The sequence below is a fragment of the Aquarana catesbeiana genome, linkage group LG06 (genome assembly GCF_042186555.1).
Source record: "Aquarana catesbeiana isolate 2022-GZ linkage group LG06, ASM4218655v1, whole genome shotgun sequence".
NCBI classification, from domain to species: Eukaryota; Metazoa; Chordata; class Amphibia; order Anura; family Ranidae; genus Aquarana; species Aquarana catesbeiana.
This window is the reverse complement of record NC_133329.1, coordinates 340,242,031-340,248,030: the sequence shown is the minus strand read 5'-3', so window position 1 is coordinate 340,248,030 and position 6,000 is coordinate 340,242,031.

The window sequence follows — 6,000 nt, the reverse complement described above, 5'->3', positions numbered from 1 at the left end:
ACACATTTTTTATTGATCTGAACACAGGTCCATTGTTGTCTATATAACAATGCACACAGCTGCGAAAACATCAGTAACACAGTGATGAGTACAGAGCCCTAAAAAAAAGAATATTTTACATTTCAGTGCAGTAATGTAAACGCATATGTGTGTATATGCATGTGTACGTGCGTAAATTACAACACTGGTAATTAGAAAAGGATGAAAAAGAATTTTACGTATGTATACACATAGACATATTTACATGCCTTTATGCTTGTATATATAGAGCACCCCCTTAGAAGCCAATAGTAACCTGGGTCTCAGGACCCCCATCCTGCACAGCCAGGCACCGAATCTTCACATGCACTCTTGAGTTAGAGAACAGTCCATGACTTTTTTTTTGTTATTATATGAGGGTAATAACTTGGATAGGGATGGGAGGTTATTGGATGCCCATTTGACTTCAACAACTTCAGGGATAACTCTTCTTATATACAGTCTTTATATAAAGCCCCTCTTCTTCTTCCAGCACATGCTTGCTTGCAATACCTAGTTGGAACACTGTAAATACATAGCTTCCAACTGTCCCTGATTTTGAGGGACTGTCCCTGATTTGGAGAAATGTCCCTCTGTCCCTCATTCCTTCTCATTTGTCCCTCATTTTGGTCTGATCTATAAAGTTGTATATAATATGTACTTTTTATGCATCAAAAAGTGTTTCCCAGTGCTAAACCTTTCATCTGATTTCTAAATTGCTGCATTTGTAAACTCCAAAATCCAATATAAAGGAATAGTAGTGGTAAAAAAAAGCACTTGTGGGTTTAACCAATCTTGTTTTTTGTACAATTCTCCTTTAAGGGGGCGTGACAAGGGGTGTGTCCTATTCCTGCATACTTTTGCTGATAGGTGTCCCTCATTCCCATCTCAAAAATTAGGGAGGTATGTAAATACCTAACAGTCACTCAGTCAGATGAAAGCAATGGCCCGTTACAGGCAGGAACCCAAGGCCCCTTAGGTGTGTAGCAGAATTTCAGTGTAAAGCATGCATCACTCCTGTGGCTACTGATCCCAGCACCACCTCTTCAGGCACTGCCAGCCCACCTGGCTGCAGCTGCCTCTTTCACTAACCCTCCTGGCTAACTTCTCCACCACAGTCCTCCAGACTGACACTCACCAGCCCACCCGGCTGACTCTCAGGAAATTTTCCCAGACATGCTGACCTGCTCCCGCTGTCCTCTCTCCTTGCTCCCGTGGCTTCCTCCGTGTGTTTTGGTAGGAACCTTCCAGCACCAAAGCCCCAGGTTAGAGGTCACCCCCCCACCCCCGATTAGGGGGCACCCTCAAGGGCCACCAACAGCCTTCTCAGCACTCCATCTCCATCTTCCACCCGACTGCCCCACCTATTTATGAGGTGGCCTGCCCCCTGCCAGCCCTTCACTGGGGATTGGCTGAGGCCCTCATAAATATTCCAAGCAGCTCCTCCTAACCTCCACCCATTATGTCTGGAACATTTTCCAATGTCCCAGAAAACAGGGGGAGGTACCAGAGAAACTGCTAGGATGAGTCACTCAGCCCTACGTCACTAAACCCTGACCCATGTTCATAGCTCAGGCTTAGCCCTGAGCTAAAACACATTTTTACCTACATTAACAACAAACAAATCTACATCTAGCACTCTAGAGGGTGCTACATACATGCAAAGTCTTTACAGAACATTTTACTCAGGATATTTCTCTGAACAAGATATTACATAAAGGGCCAGTTAACACCAGAACGTGGTGCGAGAATCCTGTGTTCCATGAGCCTTTCCTGCACTGCATTCAAAACGCACTGTTGTGATTTGCAGCAGGTATCAATGTTAACTTAATGACATACCTAACAGTAGTGTGTTTAGGTTTTGTGCTGCCCTAGGCCTGACTAAACTCGTGTACCCCCTAATTTAAATATGACCCACCCTTTCCTGTCAAGGCCACACCCCTTGCTGTTTAAGACCCGCCCTGAAATTTTCGAGTGGGGACCCCAGTTCTGAGGGCCTGGGGAGGGGGGGCAATAGATTACCTTAATTTGCATAGATTTCCTCTCACTTCCTGTTTGGCTATGGGTCTCTGAAATGGGACAGGGATGGTAAAAAATAAACTAACAGGGGCTATATCACTCCCTTATTCTATCCAAAATGAAAAAAAAAAAAAAAGTGTGGCCTATAGTTCTACTTTATGCACAAATTTCTAATAATTTTATGAAGAGGACTAAGAAGATATAACCAATGGTGCAGCAGAAAACATATAGCACAGCGAGGAAGGTTTGTGGTCCAGGATGATAGGACAGTCAAAATTAGAAGCAGTGCCTCCCCCCCTCACAGTTGCGGAATGCCGGCCGCATACCAGAAGCAGTGTGGCCTCTTTATGGGGGCGCTAGACTAATTTGCCTCTCAGCCCAGTCCACCTCATAAGACTGGCACTACACTAACAGTGTAGCGCAAGCCAGCGGGGACTCTTTCCATACTGCCCCCCCTGCAAAGTGCTGCCCTAGGCCTGGGCCTTGTCTGCCTAGGCCAGGATACAGCATTGATCCCTAATGCAGGTTGCAAATGCAGTGCATTTGCCTGCACTGGATCACATGGTACAGTAGTACCATGCATCCGGTTGCTGTGCGTTTTTTAAAGTAGTGCATGCACTACTTTTGGTGTGGTCCATCGTGATTTTATTCCATTCAAATGAATGAGCTAAAATCACACTTCACCTGGATCGCATGTGAATCACACAGGAACACACAACGCTTTTCTGTGCGATTCATGGTGTGAACCAGCCCACACATCAAAACATTTTTATATCCGAGTGCAAGAGGCCTAAACATCAGTAAACTATTAGGTCTGTGCACAAAAGGCCTTAGGTTCCTTGCACATAATACTAATGTATGATTGCTGGATCGTTAGGTGTAAGTCTCTATGCCTGAGAACTAGGAACGCTCCAGCCATCTGCACTTATATACTTAGTTCTCGGCAAAAGGTTTTTCTTTATGGTCGTGCTGCAGTGGTCATCCTTTTGGGGACCCTTGTGTGGGCTGTTCCGAGCTCGAATGGGATTCATCAAATTGATGAATAGACAGTGACAAACTTTACAAACTATCTCTCTAAATAAAATCTATATACATTTTTTAACATTCAACACTGAATATATTTATATCCTCTTTAATAAACGCCTCTGGGATACTCTCCTGAAACATGTCAGGCCAATAGAGGAATTTCATATTCATTCTTGAACTCGCAATATTGTATTTGTATGTGAAATCTTGTTTTTTATGTGCTGTATCAACCATGACTATGTTTCCGATACATGCCTTTTTAATATTTTTCTAAATAAATGACATTTTTTATATATACGATTTTCTTATTGTTCGCCCATAAAGTCCCACTCTACCGGGGGGTACTTGTGTCCCTTCCCTAGGGGACCTCATACAACAAATCATTAAGGGATGTTGGTAACATTATATTAGAGAATTTATTATTTTCTCTCTGTGGTTCACCATTTATATTTTATGATTGCTGGATCGATCTGGCAGAAAGTTCCTGCCCAGAAATGCAAATATGGGCCTTATAGTGTGCACATTTGCACAAATATATGTATTTATACATGCGATTAGGCTCGTAAAGTTCTTCTACCTCTCACAATGCTAAATAATATAGGGTAAGTATGATTTACATGTGTATGTGCACATATTCACATGTAAATTACTAACCAGTAATTCAGTTTTTTGGGGCGTTTTTTTTTTTTTTTTTACTGACCTAAACATGGTGCTATTTTACTGATATTAGGTGCCTGTGTCTCAATCCAGCGATGTGCACAAGGGCCTCGGCTCTCTTCTTATTGGCTGAGACCTCATTGGCTGAGGCAGTAGTGGGAGCCATTGACAGACATTGAGCCAATGAGAAGAGAAAGAGGGTGGGGGCGAGTCGTGGCTCTGTGTGTGAATGGACAGGCAGAGCAACGGCTCAGGAGTGAGCCTGCTCGGGTGCCCCATAGCAAGCAGCTTGCTCTGAGGGCACTTGGCAGGAGTGAGCCAAGAAGAGGAGGATCGGAGCTGCTCTGTGCAGGTAAGTATGACATGTTTATTTTTTATTTTTTTTATTGCCTTTAATATCCCTTTAACTGACAACAGTTCAATCTCTATTTAGGGCAAACAGAGAGGGCTGGCACTTAGGATCACAAGTACCAGCACACCAGCAGCTTTCCTTCTCTCTCTCCATGTGAGACTCTGTATCACTAACCCGAGCTTCTGCTCTCCTCCCCTCCTGCAACAGCCCTTTCTCCTGGAACATGTAGTCCCACAGTATATAATTTTGTCAGGGCTGCTTCCTGGAAACCATATCTCCCACAATCCTCTACAATTCTCTCCAGAGTCTTTAGCAGTCCACATCCTCAGTACACCCCCTAGTGGATGGAGGGCAGCTTAAAGTGATATTAAAGGATGGGCCTTAAAAAACAAAACAAAAAAAAACAAAAAATGTCATACCTGCTCTGTGTAGTGGTTTTGCACAGAGCAGCGGCGATCCTCCTCTTCTTGGGTCCCCCGCCGGTGCTCCTGGCTCCTCCCTCCTCTTGAGTCCCCAGAGCAAGCAGCTTGTAGTGGGGGCACCTGAACAGGCTTGCTCCCGAGCCACTGTACATTCACACACAGAGCCGCTGCTCAGCCCCACCCCCTCTCTCCTCTCTCTCCTCATTGGCTCACTGGCTGTGATTGACAGTAGTGAGCACCAATGGCAGCTGCTGCTGTCTCAGGCAATGAGAAGGGAGAGTCCCCGGAGAGCCAAGTCTCTTGTGCGCACCGCTGGATTGAGATGGGGCTCAGGTAAGTATTGGGGGGGCTGGGGGAGCTGTTGTACACAGCAGGCTTTGTATCTTAATGCATAGAATGCATTAAGGTAAAAAACCTTCTGCCTTTAGAACCACTTTAACACTGACTGCTTGATGTTCTTCAATCGGAGTCTCACCTGTATCTGTGCCTGCTTGCCCCAATCCTCCTCTTCTCTGGGCCCCCACCAGCTCTCCTGGTTCCTCTCTCCTGCCCCCAGAGCAAGCAGCTTCCGGTGGAGGCACCCGAGCAGGCTCACTCCCAAGCCACTACCCTGTGTGTCCATTCACACACTGAGCCACGGCTCAGACCCACCCCCTCTCTCTTCTCATTGGCTCACTGGCAGTGATTGACAGCAGCGAGCGCCAATGGCGCCTGCTGCTGTCTCAGCCAATGAGAAGGGAGAGTCCCCAGAAAGCTGAGGCTCTTGTGCACATTGCTGGTTCGAGATGTTCTCGAAGTACTTACAAATCTCCATAGGCTATGCTTTAACCAATTTCCACCCACCATATAGCAAAATGACGGCCAGGAAATGGTTTCATTATCCTGACTGGGCGTCATATGACGTCCAGCAGGATAAGCCGCCAATCGCGGTGATCGGTACTGTGGTGTGTCAGCATGACACACCGCATCTCCGATCAAGGTAAAGAGCCTCTGATGGAGGCTCTTTACCACGTGATCAGCTGTGCCCAATCACAGCTGATCACAGTGTAAACAGGAAAAGCCATGTATCGGCTTTTCCTCTACTCGCACTGACAGATGCGAGTAGAGTAGAGCCGATCGGCTGCTCTCCTGACGGGGGGTCTGCACTGATTGATTATCAGTGCAGCCCCCCTGAGGGTGCCCACCCAGGACCACTAGGTATACCCACCCATGGCCACCAGGGATGCCCACCATGTCCATCAGGTAAGCCCACTAGAGCCCACCAGGGATGCCAATCATTGCCCATTAGGGATGGTACTCTGTGCCCATCAGTGATGCCTGCCAGCACCTCTGATCAGTGCTGCCTATCAGTGCCCACCAGTGCCCATCAGTGCCACCTATCAGTGCCCATCAGTGCCACCTATCAATGCCCATCAGTGCCGCCTATGAGTGCCGATCAGTGCCACGTATCAGTGCCGCCTATCAGTGCCTATCAGTGCTGCATAAAAGTGCCACCTTATCAATGCC